The 18,669-nt window shown below is 37.7% G+C and overlaps 1 protein-coding gene across 3 annotated transcripts in view; it reads left to right on the top strand.

Moving 5' to 3' along the window:
* The window catches only part of LOC102749978 (protein diaphanous homolog 2-like), a 234,900-nt gene that overhangs the window by 172,728 nt on the left and 43,503 nt on the right, over positions 1-18,669 (top strand). The gene's annotated exons all lie outside the window — the stretch shown is intronic.

Genomic DNA, 18,669 nt, shown 5'->3' with positions numbered 1-18,669 from the left:
TGTCTGGGTGGCTCAGTTGGTTAAGCGGCCAACTCTTGATTTTGGCTGGAGTCATGATCTCATGGTCCTGACATCAAGCCCTGCCTGGGGCTCCACACTCTGTGGGGAGTCTGCTGGAGATTTTTTCCCTTTCCCTCTACCCCTACCCCCACTTGGGTCTATGCACCCGTTCTCTCTCTCTCTCAAATATTTAAAATATATAAACAGAATCTGTGAAGGGGTATAATGAAAGCTAAGAATTCAAAGGGTTTGAACATTGTGAGCTGTAGAACAATATGGAAATAACAAAATATGGCAATTTTAGAATCTTGCTGAAAATGAGTCTTAGTGAATATAGATTTTATTTTGAATGAAGCTCTGTGACACACTTTGGTTTAGTTGCCTGTAACTGGAGTAGTAGGAAGGAAATGGCAGGCAGTTAAAAGTTGATGGCTACTTTGATTAAGAATAGAATGTGGAAAATCAAATACTTAAAAACTATTTACTTTTGTGTGTGAAGTGGAAGAATAGATCAAAACATGAAAGATGTTTATAAGGAGTCACTGTGATACCAAATTCTCCATGTCATTTAATAAGCAGACTAGCCATGATTGGGTGTGTGGCCTGTTGACCTTAGTAACTCATAATTGAAGTGTTTATTACATAATAGTCATACAATAGCAAACTTTAGTGTGTTTGTTCTAGGTAACTACATGCTTGGGCCCCCTGGTTGATAAAAGGTGTCTTACTAGCTGCCTTCACATATCCTACTTTTCACAAAATTAAATAACTTGTATGGCTGCTAAGTGAATTAGCAGAAGACTTAAAAATAAAATTAAAGTTTTCTGTTTTCTTTCTCTGGTGCTCTTTTACTGTGGTGACACTGTCTTTAATTTTTTTTTTTTCTTTAAAGATAATTTTCAGTAGTACAGATCCTAAGTAGATCTGTATAGTTCAGAAGAGCTGAATATTTATTTGTCCTAAAATTTAAAAACCAAGAAAGAAAGAAAAAGAAACTAGTTCAGAGTCATGGAGGGGAAAACCTAACAAGCTTTCTGTTAATTAAAGGTGATTTGTAACTACTTATTCACTCTTTCAGCAAGTATTTATTTCAGCAAGTATTATTTATATGAAAGCATAGCCTCAAGAAACAAAAAAACATGGTCTCTACACTTGAGTTTTCAGTGTAACCAATAAAATGAAAGGTACACACATCCTCACCAGACCATGAGAGAAACAGCAAGTATCCTTCTGAATTCAGGGTTGCTTTTGTTTTGTTTTAAAATTTGGGAGATATTGAAAATACTTGCCTTAGTATATCATTTTTGATATATTAAGCATGAATGTAATGTGAGTGCTTTTTGTGTATATATGTTATAGCACTTGTTGAAACTTCTGAAAGTTTGTTTACATCAGTGTGGGTCTGTATTATTTCCATTTTTATAGGAAGAGTGAAAAAATACACTCAGGCATAATAGTTTTCTATTTTTAAACTTGTTCAGAAATTGCAAATTATTTCAATTAAAAGGTAGAATAGATTTATTATGGTACTGAAGGTTCCAAAATTCTATTTTTAGACTTACTATTTTTCAAGGAAACACTTAAAATCCAATAGAAATAGATTTTAAAATTTTTTTCTGCAATGTATTTTAAATGTCCACAGAAAAATCAATGTTTTAAGGATATCAAACCAAGTAATCTTAAGTGTGTTTCACATATTTATTGAAAATTATACCAATTTTATTATGTAGTTGGAAGTTTCTTCCCCTTCAAATTACCAGATTTTTCTTTAAAAGAGCTGTTACATGGTTAGAAGAGAACGATGAATTAAGAGTAGCCAAAACACTTGCGTTCTATTGCTTACTGTGTGGTATAGCTGCGTGAGTTTCAGCAGCACACTCAACTTGCTTGGTCTTTGTTTTCTTTGTTCTGTTCTTATCTGCCCTGAATATCACATATGGTTGTTATTTTTTTTTTTAAGATTTTATTTGTGTATTTACTTGAGAGAGATACAGTGAGAGAGCACACAAGTAGAGGGAGCAGCAGAGGGAGCCTGATGCGAGGCTCCATCCCAGGTCTCTTGGATCACAACCTGAGCGAAGGCAGACGCTTAACTTACTGAGCCACCCAGGCGCCCCCACATGTGGTTGTTATGACGATTAAATGACATAATGTATATGAAAATGATTATAAGTTAAAACTTGCAATATATAACGTAAGGTACATTTATTATAGAGCAGCTAAGCTGTGTTTTTATCCAGTAGAGGGAGTCAACCATATGCATGCTAATATAAAAAGCAGATGTAAACTTCTCCTCCTATTAAAGTGATTATAATGTTAAAGTAAATGTTTGAAGCGAAGTATATGCATGTACATATTTTTTTATATACTAGTGAAAAAACCTTTGATGAATAAATACAAATGTATTTAATAGTATATCAGGTAAATGACTATTCTCATTTGATTCCCTTGAAGTACATATCTACATAGCTTTAGTTTTGTATTCCAGGATACTGGAGAAGTTGATTCACAGTGGATACTCGTTATTTATGCTATATAACGGGCTGTTTCAGTCTTGAGGCCTACTGTGACTACTTATGTAATGGTCAGTAGTAAAAAGGGAGTGAATTGACAACCATTAGTCAGAGTTTGGGAACTTGGTTAAATCCCATGGGGTGTTGCCATAGGTGAAATAGAAGTTCAGAGAGATGGGGAGGAAGTGACATTTTATCTGGCCCACTGACAATATCCAAGAGGTCTTCTGATCTGGTATTTAGGATGCTGCTACTTGATCATCTAGGTAGGCAGACCTTTGGCAGCAGTGCAGTTTGATTTGAAACAAAAACCCTTGCCAAACATTGGGATTCAAAATGTAGGGTGTTATATCAATTCCTAGGGGAAAAGGTTAGCATGATGCCAAGTTAGCTAGGGTTCAAGGCAAGTTCTGATGCCAGGTTAGATAGGGTTCAGGGCAAGTTCTTGTCCCAGCAGGGGATGTTCAACTTAACTATACTGGTCTCTAGACTTAGGACAGCAAAGCTAAATCTAGACACCACTAGGCAATGATGATGATCCTAAGTATTTCAAGTTTCCTGGATATAACTGAACCTGTAGATTACAGGTGTCAGTCCCTGGAAGTAGCCATTTATAAACCTGATGGAACATACTAAGAACATAAAACATGCATCTGTAACCTGAAAGATATGTCCATTTCTCTCTTATTCTGTTGACTGACATGGGGATTGGTTGATACAACCAAATAAAAGGTGAAAAATGCCTCTAAAGACAATAAAACCCTGGACTAGAGTCTGGAGTCACGTGTTGTTTTTGGCTCATCTTCCATTTGAAAGTTGGAATTCTGAGAGTCAGGAGGTTAAAGAAGATCATTTGCTAAATGTGTACCTGAATGGATTATTAATTTTTTTTAGATTTTATTTATTTGTCAGAGATAGAGAGCGCACACAGGCAGGGAGAGTGGCAGGTAGAGGGAGAAGCAGGCTTTCCGCTGAGCAAGGAGCCCAGTGCGGAACTCGATTCCAGGACCCTGGGATCATGACCTGATCCAAATGTAGATGCTTAACCAACTAAACCACCCAGGTGTCCTGAATATTAAATTTTTAATTTATTTAGTAAAGTGATCTGCTTTTAATAGCATTTTTTAAAAAAGATTTTATTTATTTATTTGACAGAGAGACAGCGAGAGAGGGAATACAAGCAGGGGAGTAGTGGGAGAGGGAGAAGCAGGCTTCCCAGTGAGCAGGGAGCCCGATGCGGGGCTCGATCCCAGGACCCTGGGACCATGACCTGAGTCGAAGGCAGACGCTTAACGACTGAGCCACCCAGGCGCCCCTTCAATAGCATTTCTTTATAAAAATAATAACTAAAGAACTCAATAAAATGATTAAAATGGTAAATTTTTTATGTGTAGCTTAGCACTTCAAAAAAACAGTGAAAAAGATGACATTTTATAATAGTTATAATGTATAAGATGATTTGAATGATCTTAATAGGACATGTGTATATACACATCTATTTAAATAAATCTATACCATGTTGAGAGTTACAGAAAAGACAAAAATAAATCTAAAGATAATACTGGATGGGGTGAATAAAGGGTATAAAGTTATAAAAAAATTTTAAAACTGGATACATTTAACAATTATAATGAAATAAAAATAAGCATTTTAAATGAATTCATTTAATTTAACAAAATTGTCATAAATATGGAAAAGGAAAGTGCAAGAATATAAAATACCAGTTTGAGAACCAGAGGTAATATTATGGGGACAGGGAATTATCCCATAAGAAATTTAAAAAAAAATTTTTAGGGGTGCCTGAGTGGCTCAGTCGTTAAGCGTCTGCCTTCGGCTCAGGTCATGATCTCAGGGTCCTAGGATCAAGCCCCACATCGGGATCCCTGCTTGTTGGGAAGCCTGCTTCTCCCTCTCTGAATCCCCCTGCTTGTGTTCCTGCTCTTGCTATCTCTCTCTGTCAAATAAATAAATAAAATCTTTAAAAAAATTTTTTTTAAAGAGATACTGGTATTAGTACATAGATTCATATAGACAATGTAAGTAAAAATTACAGTAATATATAATTGATCAATTGGTAGATAAATAGTAAAAAGCAAGAAATAGTATTTTGTAAGAATATAAAATAACATCATTTATCAATCTGTCTATAAGTCTGGGGGGAAAATAGGTCTATATATCCTACTATATATCTAAATAATATGGAGATTAAAATTAAATATCAAAGTAAAGCCTTTATTTTTAAGTTTTTATTTAATTTCAAGTTAGTTAACATACAGTGTAATATAGGATTCAGGTGTACAGTACAGTAATTCAACACCCAGTGCTCATCACAACAAGTGCACTCTTTAATCCCCATCACTGATTTAAAATCAAACTATCCTCCCACTGACTTCCCCTCTGGTAACCATCAAGTTTGTTCTCTGTAATTAACAGTCTGTTTCTTGCTTTGCTCTCTCTCTTTTCCCTATGCTTATTTGTTTTTTTAGTTCCACATATGAGTGGAATCATACAGTATTTGTCTTTGACTTATTTCACTTAGCAGAATATTCTTTAGCTCCATCCATGTTGCCAATGGCAAGATTTCATTCTTCTTGATGGCTGAGTAATATTCCATTATATACATACATACCACATCTTATTTATCCATTCATCAGTCATTGGACACTTGGGCTGTTTCCATAATTTGATTACTGTAGAAAATGCTGCTGTAAACGTAGGATAGGGTTGTATGTATCTCTTCAAGTTAGTAGTTTTGTATTCTTTGGGTAAATACCTAGTAGTGCAACTGTAGGGTGGTTTTATTTTTAACTTTCTGAGGGACCTCCATACTGTTTTCCAGAGTGGCTGCACCCGTTTGCATCCCCACCAGTAGTGCAGTAGGGTTCCCCTTCTCCACCTCCTCACCAACACCTGTTGTTCTTGTGTAGTTAATTTTAGCCATTCTGACAGGTGTGAGGTGATATTTCATTGTAGTTTTGATTTGTGTTTTTCTTTTTTTTTTCTTCCTTTTTTTTAAAAGATTTTCTTTATTTATTTGACAGAGAGAGAGACAGTGAGAGAGAGAACACAAGCAGGGGGAGTGGGAGAGGGAGAAGCAGGCTTCCCACTGAGCAGGGAGCCCGATGCGGGGCTTGATTCCAGGACCCTGGGATCATGACCTGAGCCGAAGGCAGACGCTTAACGACTAAGCCACCCAGGCGCCCCTGATTTGTGTTTTTCTGATGATGAGTGATGTTGAGTATCTTTTCATGTGCTTGTTGGCCACCTGTATGTCTTCCTTGAAAAAATGTCTATTCATGTCTTCTGCCTATTTCTTAACTGGATTATTTATTTTTTAAGTGTTGATTTTTAGAAGTTCTTTATAGATTTTGGAAACTTACCTTTTATCAGGTTTGTCATTTACAAACATCTTTTTCTATTCTGTAGGTGCCCTTTAGTTTTGTTGATTCCTTCACTGTGCAGAAGCGTTTTATTTTGATGAAGTTGCAATAGTTTATTTTTGCTTTTCTTTCCCTTGCTTCAAGAGATGTATCCAGAAAGAAGTTGCTATGGCCGATGTCAAATAGGTTATAGCCTGTGTTCTCCTCTAGGACTGTTAAAGTTTCAGGACTCAAATTTAAGTCTTTAATCCATTTTGATTTAGTTTTGCATATGGTATAAAAAAATGTTCCAGTTTCTTTCTTTTGTGTGTTGCTGTCCAGTTTTCCCAGCACCATTTGTTGAAGACACTTTTTCCAACTGAATAGTCTTTCCACCTTTGTTAATGGTCAGTTGACCATAGAGTTGTACATACATTTCTGGGTTCTGTATTCTGTTCTGTTAATCTGAGTGTCTATTTTTGTGCCAGTGCCCTACTGTTTTGATCACTACAGCTTTGTAATGTAACTTGAAGTCCAGAATTGTGAGGCCTCCAGTTTTGCTTTTCTTTTTCTAGGTTGCTTTGTCTATTCGGGATCTTTTGTGGTTTCATACAAATGTTATGATTGTTCTAGCTCTCTGAAAAATGCTCGTGGCATTTTGATAGGGTTGCATTAAATGTGTAGATTGCTCTGGGCAGTATAGGTATTTTAACAATTTTATTCTTCCAATCCATGAACATGGAATGTTCTTCCATTTCTTTCGGTCATCTTCAATTTCTTTCATAAGTGTTCTATAGTTTAGAGAGTACAGAACTTTTACCTCTTTGGTTCAGTTTATTCCTAGTATCTTATAGTTTTTGGTACAATTATAAATGGGAATGATTCCTTGATTTCTCTTTCTGCTGCTTAATTATTGGTGTATAGAAATGCAACAGATTTCTGTACATTGTTTTTATATCCTGCAAGTTTTACTGAATTTATCAGTTTTGTAATTTTTTGGTGAAGTCTTTCCGGTTTTCTATGGAGAGTAACATGTCATCTGCAAATAGTGAATATTTGACTTCTTTCTTACAGATCTGGATGCCTTTTGTCTCTTTCTGTTGTCTGATTGGTGTGCCTAGGCTTTCCAGTGTTTTGTTAATAACCGTAGTGAGAGTGGACATCCCTGTCTTGTTCTGCAACGTAGAGGAAAAGTTCTCAGTTATTCCTCATTGAGGATGATATTAGCTGTGGGTTTTTTGTATATGGTAGTTACTATGTTGAGATATTGTCTCTCTACGCCTATTTTGTTGAGAGTTTTTTTTTAATGATTTTATTTATTTGAGAGAGTGAGCACACACAAGGGGGGATTAGGGGGAGGGGGGCAGGAGAAACAGACTCACCGCTGACGTGGGGCTTCATCCCAGGACCATGAGATATGACTTGAGTTGGAGTCAGATGCTTAAACTACTGAGGCACCCCGAGAGTTTTTTTATAAATGGATGTTATACTTTGTCAAAGGGTTTATCTGCATCTACTGACAGGATCATATGTTTCCTATTCTTTCATTTATTAATGTGGTGCATCACATTGATTAATATGTGAATATTGATCCACTTTTGCAATGCAGCAATAAATCCCACTTGTTCATAGTAATTCTTTTAATATACTGTGGGATTTGGTTTGCTAGTTTTTTTTTTTTTTTAAAGATTTTTTTAATTTATTTTTTAGAGAGCGAGCGAGAGAGAAACAGCATGAGAGGGGAGAGGGTCAGAGGGAGAAGCAGGGTCCCTGCTGAGCCGGGAGCCCGATGTGGGACTCGATCCCAGGACCCTGGGATCATGACCTGAGCCGAAGGCAGACACTTAACCATCTGAGCCACCCAGGCGCCCTGGTTTGCTAGTTTTTATGGAGAATTTTTGCATCCATGTTCACCAGGGATATTGGCCTATGGTTGTCTTTTATTGTGGAGTCTCTCTGGTTTTGGTATCAGGGTAATATTGGCCTCAGAATATGTTTGGAAATTTCCCTTCCATTTTAATTTTTTTGGAATAGCTTGAAATGGCTAGGTATTAATAGGTATTAATTCTTAATATTTGGTTATATTCAGTTTCTTTGCTGGCTATCAGTCTCTTCAAGTTTTGTATATTTTCCTGGTTCAGTTTTGGTAGTTTATATGTGTCTAGGAATTTATCTATTTCTTCCAGTTTGTTCAACTTGTTTGTATGTAGTTTCTCATAATAATCTCTTAAAATTGTTTTTATTTCTGTAGTGTTGGTTGTTTTTTCTCCACTCTCATTTGTGATTTTATTTGGGTCCTTTCTCTTTTCTTTGTTTTAAGATTTTATTTATTAGAGAGAGAGAGAGAGCACACACACAAGTGGGGAGGGCAGGGCAGAGGAAGAGGGAGAAGGAGACCACCAACTGAGCAGGTAGCCAGAGGCGGGGCTCGATCCCAGGATCCTGAGATCAGGACCTGAGCTCTAGGCAGATGCTTAACCGACTGAGCCACCAGGTGCCCCTCTTTTCTTTTTGATAAGTCTGGCTAGAGTTTTATTAATTTTATTAATTTTTTCAAAAAACCGACTCCTGGTTTTAGTGACCTGTTTTGTTTTGTTTTGTTTTTTACTGTCTGTATCATTATTTCTGTTCTGATCTTTTCTATTGCCTTCCTTTTGCTGGCTTTAGGCTTCCTTTGTTCTTTTTGTAGCTCCTTTAGGTGTAAGGTTAGGTTGTTTATTTGAGATTTTTCTTGCTTCTTAAGGTAGTTCAGTATTGCTTGAGAATTCCCTCCTAGGACCAGTTTTGTTGCATTCGAAAGATTTTGGACCATTGTGTTTTCATTTTCTTTTTTTCTCTAAGATTTTGTTTATTTAAGAGAGAGAAAGAGGGAATGATCAGGGAGATCGGCAGAGGGAAAGGGAGAAGCAGACTCTCTGCTGAGCAGGGTGTCTGATGTAGGGCACAATCACAGGACTCTGGGATCATGACCTGAGCCTTAGGTAGACGCTTAACTGACTAAGCTACCCAGGCACCCCTTTGTTTTCATTTTAATGTGTTTCCATGTATTTTTAAAAATTTCTTCTTTGATTTCGTGGTTGACTGATTCATTTTTTAGTACCATGTTGTTTAACCTCCATGTATTTGTGTTTTTTCCAAGTGCTTTCTTGTGGTTAACTTCAAGTTTCATAGCATTGTGGTCAGAATGTATGCATGGTATGATTAAAATATTTTTGTACTTTATGAGGCCTGATTTGTGACCTAGTATGTGATCTGTTTTGGAGAATTTCCCATGTACACTGGAAAAAAATGTGTATTCTGCTGTTTTAGGGTGCCATGTTCTGAATATATCAGTTAAGTCCATCTAGTTCAGTGAGTCATTCAAAGCCATTGTTTCTTTGTTGATATTCTGCTTACGTCATCTGTCCATTGATATAAGTGGGGTGTTAATGTCCCCTAGTATTATGTTATTATTATCGTTGAGTTACTTTATGTTATTATTAACTGTTTTATGTATTTGGGTGCTTCCATTTTGGGGGCATAAGTATTTACAGGTCTTTGAACTTCTTGTTCTTTTGTCACCTTTATTATGATACAGTGCCCTTTGTCTCTTGTTACAGTCTTTATTTTAAAGTCTAGATTTTCCCATATATGTATTGCTACCATGGGATTCTTTTGACATCCTTTTACATGATAATTATTTCTCTATCCCCTCACTTCCAATCTTCAGGTATCCTTTGGTCTTTAAGCAGCATATAGATGGGTGTTGTATTTTTATCCATTCTGACACCCTATGTCTCTTGATTGGAGCATTTAGTCCATTTACATTCTTGTGAGTTTTGAGAGATAAGTATTTAGTGCCATTTTATTAGGTGTTTTTTCATTCTTTCTGGAGTTTTTCCTTCATTCTTTTCTTGTCTTTGTCACTTTTCAGTTTTCCTTTCCCCTCAGAGAGTCCCCTTTAATATTTCTTCCAGGGCTGGTTTAGTCTTCACAAACTCCTTTAGTATCTGTTTGTCTGGGAAACTCTTTCTCTCTCCTTATGTTTTGAATGATAGCCTTGCTGTATAGAGTATTCTTGGCTGAAAATTTTTTCCCATTCAGCAAGTTGAATATATCATGCCACTCCCTTCTAGCTTGCCATGTTTCTGGGGAGAGATCTGCAGCTAGACTTATGGGTCTTCCTTTATAAGTTTCGGATTTCTTCTGTCCTGCTGCTTTTAGAATATTTTCTTTATCACCATATTTGCAAATTTCATTTCAGTATGTCTTGTTGTTGGTCTGGTTTTGTTGATTTTGGTGGGAGTTCTCTTTGCCTCCTGGATCTGGGTATCTTTTTCTTTCCCAGATTAGGAATGTTTTTATCTATGATATTTTCCTATATTTTTTTCTGTACCCTTTTCTCTCTTCTTCTTCATGGACTTTTATTTATTTATTTATGTTTTTTTATTATTTTGTTCAATTAGCAAGCATATAGAACATGATTAGATTTTGATGTAGTGTGCAATGATTCATTAGTTGCATATAACACCCAGTGCTCATCACCACATGTGCCCTCCTTCATACCCATCACCTGGTTACCCCATCCCCACAGCCCCCTCCCTTCTGTAGCCCTCAGTTTGGTTCCTGGAGTCCAGAGTCTCTCATGGTTTGTCTCCCTATCTGATTTTTTCCCATCCGTTTTCCCTCACTTCCCCTGTGGTCCTCCGTGCTATTTCTTATGATCCACATATGAGTGAAGCCATATGAGAATTGTCTTTCTCTGACTGACTTATTTCACTTAGCGTAATCCCCTGCACTTCCATCCACGTCAGTGCAAATGGTGGGTATTCATCCTTTCTGATGGCTGAGTAATATTCCATTGTATAAATGAACCACATCTTCTTATCCCTTCATGAAGGGCATCTTGGCTCCTTCCACAGTTTGGCTATCATGGACATTGCTGCTATGAACATTGGGGTCCATGTGCCCCTTCTTTTCACTACGTCTGTATCCTTGGGGTAAATACCTAGTAGTGCAATTGCTGAGTTGTAGGGTAGCTCTATTTTTAATGTCTTGAGCAACCTGCATACTTTTTTTAGAGTGAATGGATCAGCTTGTATTCCCCCCAGCAGTTCCCCTTTCTCCACATCCTCGCCAACACTTGTTGTTTCCTGTCTTGTTAATTTTGGCCATTCTAGCTGGTGTAAGGTGGTATGTAATTGTGGTTTTGATTTGTATTTCCCTGATGGTTGGTGATATTGAGCATTTTTTTCATGTGTCTGTTGGTCATTTCTATGTCTTTGAAGAAGTGTGTGTTCATTTCTTCTGCCCATTTCTTGACTGGATTATTGGATTTTTCAGTGTTGAGTTTGAGAAGTTCTTTATAGATCTTGGATACCAGCCTTTTATATGTAATGCCATTCCCAAATATCTTCTCCCATTCTGTGTGTTGCCTCTTAATTTTGTTGACTGTTTCCTTTGCTGTGCAGAAGGTTATTATCTTGATGAAGTCCCAAAAGTTCATTTTTGCTTTTGTTTCCCTTGCCTTTGGAGACTTGTCTTGAAAGAAGTTGCTGTGGCCAGTGTCGAAGAGGTTACTGCTTATGTTCTCCTCTAGGATTTTGATGGATTCCTGTCTCACATTGAGGTCTTTCATCCATTTCGAGTTTATCTTTGTATATGGTGTACGAAAATGGTCCAGTATCGTTCTTCTGCATGTGGCTGTCCAATTTTCCCAGTACTATTTATTGAAGAGACTGTCTTTTCTCCATTGGATATTTTTTCCTGATTTGTCAAAGATTAGTCGACCATAGAGTTGAGGGTCCATTTCTGGGGTCTCTATTCCTTTTTTTTTTTTTTAAGATTTTTTTATTGATTTATTTGACAGAGAGAGACACAGAGAGGGAGCACAAGCAGGGGGAGTGGGAGAGGGAGAAGCAAGCCTTGCATAGAGCAGGGAGCCCGATGTGGGGCTCGATCCCAGGACCCTGGGATTATGACCTGAGCCGAAGGCAGATGCTAAAACGACTGAGCCACCCAGGCGTCCCTGGGGTCTCTATTCTGTTCCCCGGTCTGTGTGTCTGTTTTTATGCCAATACCATGCTGTCTTGATAATTACAGCTTTGTAATATAGCTTCAAGTCAGGCATTGTGATGCCCCCAGCTTTGGTTTTCTTTTTCAACAATCCCGTGGTGATTTGGGGACTTTTCTGGTTCCATAGGAATTTTAGGTTTGTTCGCTTCAGCTTTGTGAAAAATGTTGATGGTATTTTGATAGGGATTGCACTGAAAGTGTAATTTGTGCTGGGCATCATAGACATTTTCACAGTGTTCATTCTTCCAATCCATGAGTGTGGAATGTTTTTCCATTCCTTTGTGTCTTCCTCAATTTATTTCATAAAGTGTTCTGTAGTTTTCAGAGTATAGATCCTTTACCTCTTTGGTTAGGTTTATTCCTAGGTATCTTAAGATTTTTGGTGCTATTATAAATGGACTCAATTTCTTAATTTCTCTTTCTTCAGTTACATTGTTATTATATAGTAACGCAACTGATTTCTGTGCATTCATTTTGTATCCTGTCATATTACTGAATTGCTGTATGAGTTCTAGCAATTTGTGGGTGGAGTGTTTTGGGTTTTCTACATAAAGTATCACGTCATCTGCGAAGAAAGAAGTTTGACTTCTTCTTTGCCAATTTGAATGCCTTTTATTTCTTTTTGTTGTCTGATTGCTGAGGCTAGAACTTCTAGTACTGTGTTGCACAATAATGGTGAGAGTGGGCATCCCTGTCATGTTCCTGACCTTAGGGGAAAAGCTCTCAGTTTTTCCCTATTGAGAATGATATTCACTGTTGGCTTTTCATACATGGCTTTTATGATATTGAGGTATGTTCCTTCTATCCCTATATTTTGAAGTTTTAATCAGGAAAGGATGCTGTATTTTGTCAAATGCTTTTTCTGCATCAATTGAGAGGTTCATATGGTTCTTGTCTCTTCTTTTGTTAATGTGATCTATCACACTGATTGATTTGTGAATGTTGAACCACCCTTGCATCCCAGGATTAAACCCCACCTGGTCGTGGTGAATAATCCTTTTAATGTACTGTTGGATCCTATTGGCTAAGATCTTGTGAGTATTTTGGCATCCATGTTCCATCAGGGATATTGGTCTGTAATTCTCCTTTTTGATGCATTTTTTGTCTGGTTTTGGGATTAGGGTAGTGCTGGCCTTAGAGAATGAGTTTGGAAGTTTTCCTTCCATTTCTATTTTTTTGGAACAGTTTCAGTAGAATAGGTATGATTTCTTCTTTAAATGTTTGATAGAACTCCCCTGGCAAGCCATCTGGCCCTGCACTCTTGTTTTTTCAGACATTTTAGATTACTGCTTCAATTTCCTTACTGGTTATTGGTCTATTCAGATTGTCTCTTTCTTCTTGTTTCAGTCTTGGTAGTTTATAAGTTTCCAGGAAGTTTTCCAGTTCTTCCAGGTTGCTTAATTTGTTGGCATGTAGTTGCTGGTAATAATTTCTGATAATTCTTTCTATTTCCTTGGTGTTAGTTGTGATCTCTCCCCTTTCATTCATGATTTTATTAATTTGGGTCCTTTCTCTTTTGGATAAGTCTGTCCATAGGTTTATCGATCTTATTCATTCTTAAAGAACCAGCTTCTAGTTTCGTTGATCTGTTCTACTGTTTTTCTGGTTTCTAGTTCATGGAGGTGTACTCTATTCTTTATTTAATAATTTCTCTTCTCCTGCTTGTTTTAGGTTTTATTTGCTGTTCTTTCTCCAGTTCCCTTGGGTGTGAGGTTAGCTTGTGTATTTGGGAGTTTTCTACTTTTTTGAGAGTGGCTTGGATGGCTATGTATTTCCCCTTTAAGACTACCTTTGCAGTATCCCATAGATTTTGGACAGATGTGTTTTTATTCTCATTAGTTTCTATAAATTGTTTAAGTTCTTTAATTTCCTGTTGGACCCAGTCATTCTTTAGCAGGATGCTCTTTAACTTCCAAGTGCTCAAATTCCTTCCAAATTTCTTCTTGTATTTGAGTTCAAGTTTCATAGTATTGTGGTCTAATAATATGCAGGGAGTAGTCTCAGTGTTTTGGTAATGGTTGACACCTGATTTGTGACCCAGTATGTGGTCTGTTGTGGAGAAAGTTCCATCTGTACCTGAGAAGAATGAGTGTTTTCTTGTTTTAGGATGGAATGTTTTGTATATATCTATGAAGTCCATCTGGTCCAATGTGTCTTTCAAAGTTCTTGTTTCTTTGCTGATATTCTGCTTAGATGATCTGTCCATTGCTTAGAGTGGATTTTTGAGGTCTCCTATGAATAATGTATGATTATCAATATGTTTCTTTATTTTGGTTAATAGTTGGTTTATGTATTTGGCTGCTTCCATTTTGGGGTCATAGATGTTTACAATTGATAAATTTTCTTGTTGGATAGACCCTTTAAAATGATATAGTGTCCCTCTACATCTCTTACTACAGTCTTTGGTTTAAAATCTAATTTGTCTGATATGAGAATTGTCCACCCAGGTCTGTTGTCATGATAAATGGTTTTACATCCCCTCACTTTCAATCTGGAGGTCTCTTTAGGTTCAAAATGAGTCTTTTGTAGATAGAATATGGATCAGTCCTGTCTTTTTATCCAATCTGAAACCCTGTGCTGTTTCATGGGAAAATTTAAGCCATTCACATTTAGAGTAACTTTTGAAAGATATGAATTTAATGCCATCATATTGCGTATAAAGTCCCTGTTTCTGTTAAATGTCTTTGTAAATATCTGGTGTATATTACTCTTGGGGTCTTTATTCTTTTATAGAATCCCCCTTAATATTTCTTGCAGGGCTGGCTTGGTGGTCACATATTCTTTCAGTTCCTGTTCGTCCTGGAAGCTCTTTGTCTCTCCGTCCATTTGAATGACAGTCTTGCTGGATAAAGTATTCTTGGCTGCATGTTTTTCTCATTTATTACCCTGAATATGTCTTGCCAGCCCTTTCTGGTTTGCCACATCTCTGTGGATAGGTCTGATGGTATTCTGATGTTCCTCTTTTGTACATAAGAAATCTCTTCCCCCTAGCTGCTTTCAGGATAGCTTCCTGGGCTCTAAGATTTGCAAGTTTCACTATTAAATGCTGTGGCATTGGTCTGTTTTTATTGATCTTGGGAGTGGTCCTCTCTGCCTCTTAGACAAGAATGCTTGTTTCCTTCCCTAGATTAGGGACATTCTTAGGTATGATTTGCTCAAAGGTACCTTCTATTTCTCTCTCTCTCCACTCCCTCAGGGATCCTGATGATTCTGACATTGGAATGTTTAATGGCTTCATTGATCTCTCTCTGTCTGTTCTCATGGACTTCTACCTGCCTATCTCTATCCTCCTAGGCTTTGTCCTTTCTATGAGCTTATCTTCTAGATCACTAATTGGTTCTTCTGCCTAATTTACCCTGGCTGTTAGAGTATCCAGTTTAGACTGGATCTCATTCATAGCATTTTTAAGTTTGGCCTGATTAGATCTCATTTCTGCCCTTAGAGATTCTATATTGTCACTAATGGTGTTCTCAAGCCTAGCTATTGACTTCATAATTGCTACCATGAAGTTTATCTCTGACATCTTGCTTATATCCATATCCATTATTTCTGTGGCAGCGGCCATTGTCTCTGGTTTTTTTCTTTGTTGGGAGTTCCTCCTCCTAGTCATTCTGTTGACGGATGGTTGAGGGAATGTACAGAGTCCAAAATATCAACCATGACCCAAGCAAGATACACCTAAGAAAAAATCCAAAGTAGTCAAAAGCTACCAGAGATAAAGCCAAGAAATCCAAGATGATCCACAACAATAAAAAAGAAAGAAAAAAGAGAAAAAGAAAAAAATAAAGGGGTTGGGGAGAGAGATTATAATCTCTCAGGGTTCACACAGCTGCACGATCTGCCTGTTCTTACTTGATTTTTGATTTGTGTGTTAGAAGACTGTATATCCGAAAATTTCAACAAAATCAGAACTTACATATATATCAAGATAAATGTATATAGTTTGACAAATGGGCTAACGTGGCATAAATCTATACAACATATGTGAAAAAGAAAAAGTTAAGAAGCTACTTAAAAACATAGGTTGGGAGATATGAATTTATTTGAAACAGGATCATGGTTAAAAAAATAAGGAGGGAAACTAGAAAAGAAATGTCAATTTTAGCCTGAAGTATAAGCCAGTTGTGAAGGAATACCTGGAGCTCCCTATATTATTTTCCCCTGGTGTTGGGAGTTTTACAGTCCTGTGGTAGATAAGCTTAAGCTTATTCACCTGTTCTTTTAGTCTGTCTGCGGGCTGAGGGGCCTTCTGCTCAGCTTCTCAGGTGTCTGCCTGGGTGGAGTTGCCCCACCCCTAGTCAGGGGGATGGGCTTAATGTGATCTCGTTGGCTCCATGTTTTTTGTTCCCTGGCATCTTTCTGATTTTCTTTAGAGGGTCAGAGCAAACATGGTTGGGCAGGGATCTCTGGCTCAGAGCTGGTGTCACGTGCCCCCCCCAACAGATTCTCCAGGTCAATCTGTCTCCAACTCTGCTTGTACCAAACTCTACAGTATTGTGCATCTTCTGGGGGAGGGGCCTGTTGGGTTGATACTCAAATGTCTTTGCCCCAGGTGTAATTGCTCCTCCCTTTCCTGGGGCCAGGCTAATTAATTTGCTCCTGTTTGGTCTGTGTGGCTTTTGTTCCCTGAAAGCTTTCTGTGCAGCTTTAGAGGATGAGAATGAAAATGGAGGCCTCCCAATCTTTGGCCCTGGAGCCCATATCTCGGGGCCCCACTCCTCTGTGAGCCCCACCCAGAAATGCAGTCTATCATTCCTGTCTCCCTCATCTCTGACCGCACTCTTTGCTCACCCAGCCTGTAACCAAGCATTCCACCCCGTTTGGAGTCTCCAAACCCAGCAGGCTTCTGAGGTGCGCTCCCGTGCCGCTCCTCCTCTGGAGGAAGGGGGCTCTCCCCGTTTCAGCCACTTGTTGGGCTCTGCTGGAAGAGTAGTGGCCCGACTGTGTTGCTGATTACAGTTTATAGCAACCCCGAGCTGAGAATCCACTTTTCTGCTCACTCTTTGTGACTGGCTTCCCCACTCTATTATCTGGGAGCTCTGCTGCACTTAGGTACCCCCGGTCTTTCTGTGACCCCGAAGATCCTGAGACCACACTGTCCCAGTGACTGTTCTGTGTCTCCCTGCCCCACCTCCACTTAGCCACTGGAGCGACATCCTTCAGCGGAGCAGACTTCTAAATGTTCTGATTTTGTGCAGCACTGTTATATCACTTGCTGGTAGCCAGCTGATGGAGGCTCCCTCTCTCCCGTGGTCTTATCTTCCCATATATGGCCTTGGATTCACTTCCCCGCACCTCCTACCTTGTGGAAAATGTTCGCCTATTTGTAGAGTTGCAGCTATTATTTTCTTTGATCTCTGGGTGAGTTCGCAGGTATTGAGAATGGTTTGATAGCTGTCTAGCTTAATTCCTTGGACCAGAAGAAATTGAGGTGTCCTACTCCTCCATCATGTTGGAATCCTCTGCCTCTTCTGGGCCTTTTATATTACGAATGTTATTACATTTGATGGAGTCACTGAATTTCCCAAGTTTTGTCTTTTGTGGCGTAATTCTTTGTTTTGTTCAGCTTCATTTTTTTTTCTTCAGTATCACTAATTTGTTTTTCTGCTTTTTCAAGCTTGCTCTTCTTTGCATGAAGCTTATTTCCAATCTCATTTATTACATTCTTCATCTCTGATTCTTTTTTTTAACTCTTTTATCTCTTTGGTAAGGGTTTCCCTGAAGTCTTCTATTTGTTTCTGAAGCCCAGCAAGTATCCTTATGATTGTTGCTTTAAATTCTCCATCAGGCATTTTATTTTTATGTTTCACTTAGATCTCTGGCTATGGACCTATTTTGTTCTTTCATTTGAGATGAATTACTCTATCTTGGCATTTTGTTTAAGTCTCCATTGTAATAACTTTTATGTTTTGCAGTAAATGAAGTTATAAATAAAAGATTTACTCCTTTGAATAAATGAAAGCTAAGCTCTGTGAAAAATATGACAAAACTGAGAAAAATATAAGTTTATCACACAAGGGATTTATATTGTTAATATGTAAGGACTGCCTGGGTTATGGTGGAAACATTTTGGGCTGGAGAGATAAATATGCAGTAGATACAGAGAATACAGATAAGTGGAAATAAAATCAGTAAAACAGGGAAAAATTAACATACCATTCGATTAACGTAAGTTTCTGAACATGAGGTCTCGTTTTTCACTATTCAATGGGAAGTAACAAATGTGACATGACCTAATACAACGAAATTTTTAAATTATTGTCCTGGTAGTGTTCAACCTGTTTGAAATTCAATTTGACAGAATATACAAAATGCCTGTACCCTTTGACTCCTGGTAAATAGTACTTCGGAGAATTTATCCTAAGGAATTTATGCAAAAGAATATAAAAGTGATTCCTTGAATAATTGTTCATACGAATGGAAAATCGGCATGGGTGGTAACCTTAGTCCAGGGAGGAGAATGCTTAAATTATTGGCGAGACACTTAGGAGAATATTAGGTAGCCATTATAATGACTTCTTTAGGTTGTGTAGAACAGTGAATACATTCTTCTGATACGATGGTTGTGTAGAACAGTGAATATATTCTGATACTATGGTCCATCGTATCACCACAATTACATGTGATATGTATGTTTTCAAGTATGTAAAATTTAAGCATACAAGCAAAGATTATATGACAGATATAAAAACTATTTTCTGGTATGGTGGGAGTTTTAATGACTTTTTTTACATTCTCCCCAA

This window comes from Leptonychotes weddellii, chromosome X, assembly GCF_054177405.1.
Source record: "Leptonychotes weddellii isolate Sample4059 chromosome X, ASM5417740v2, whole genome shotgun sequence".
NCBI classification, from domain to species: Eukaryota; Metazoa; Chordata; class Mammalia; order Carnivora; family Phocidae; genus Leptonychotes; species Leptonychotes weddellii.
This window is presented reverse-complemented; position numbering and strand designations above follow the sequence as displayed.